At 50.1% G+C, this 1,057-nt stretch overlaps 1 pseudogene across 1 annotated transcript; it reads left to right on the top strand.

The window, feature by feature from the left end:
• The first annotated feature begins 311 nt into the window (after positions 1-311).
• On the top strand, positions 312-804 carry LOC106001201 (annotated as a pseudogene). The gene has a single exon (XR_001175829.1). The product of XR_001175829.1 is annotated as an ADP-ribosylation factor-like protein 2-binding protein pseudogene (transcript).
• The last annotated feature ends 253 nt before the right edge of the window (positions 805-1,057 follow it).

Raw genomic sequence — 1,057 nt, forward strand, 5'->3', positions numbered from 1 at the left:
AGCAACAACAACAACAAACAAGAAACGTGTGGGGACAGTCAGACCAGCTGGGTGACTGTGGCTGCGCGCGGGCACGAGTAGAGCGGTGTGGAAGCCCCGCCAGGGACCTGAGGCTCGGCCCTACTTGTGATCCATGACCTAGCTGCGCCGTGAGTGGGCCGCTGGGCAGTGAGGCTTCCTCGGGCCTGCTGCGCCCTTCATGAGAGTAGGGGCTTCGCAGAGCTTAACGGAGGCCGGAAGCAGGGCGGCGGGTGGAGTAGAGTAGGAGGCAGCGGCCCGCTCACCCTTGTGGGTGGATGCTGCTTGCAGTGATGAACCCCCTGGAGGAAGAGAGCATCGCGCTGTCCTTCTCTTCTGCCTCTGATGAAGAATTCGATGCTGTGGTCGGATGTCTAGGGGACATTATCATGGATGATGAGTTCCAGTTATTACAGAGAAACTTCATGGACAAGTATTGCCAGGAGTTTGAAGACACCGAAGAGAATAAACTTACCTACACGTCCATTTTTAACGAATATATTTCTCTGGTAGAAAAGTATATTGAAGAACAGCTGCTGGAGCGGATCCTTGGATTCAACATGGCAACTTTTCACAACAACATTACAACACTATAAAGATGAAGTGGCTGGTGACATATTTGACATGCTGCTCACATTTACTGATTTTCTGGCATTTAAAGAAATGTTTTTGGACTATAGAGCAGAAAAAGAAGGACGAGAACTAGACTTGAGCAGTGGCTTGGTGATGACGTCCTTATGCAAATCATCTTCTACACCAGCCTCCCAGAACAATGTATGTCACTAAGGCCCACCTCCAGGCAATGGGTGGGACCATCGTGGATGATGTCACTAGCCTGGTAGGCTTAGAGACTTCAGTTATGCCCACAGACATGCGTCTCTGAAAGACTGCTGCTTATTTGCTGTTTATGTTAAGTATTGATGGGTCACAGACAACATGACCTCACCCTTCCGGACCATTTCTCCTAGAACACCTTCTTGTATTCACCCACCCTCGAGCTTCTTTCCTTCCCTATGTAGACACCTCTCCCAGGTGCTTC

The sequence above is a fragment of the Dipodomys ordii genome, unplaced genomic scaffold (genome assembly GCF_000151885.1).
Source record: "Dipodomys ordii isolate 6190 unplaced genomic scaffold, Dord_2.0 Scaffold272, whole genome shotgun sequence".
Classification (NCBI taxonomy): domain Eukaryota; kingdom Metazoa; phylum Chordata; class Mammalia; order Rodentia; family Heteromyidae; genus Dipodomys; species Dipodomys ordii.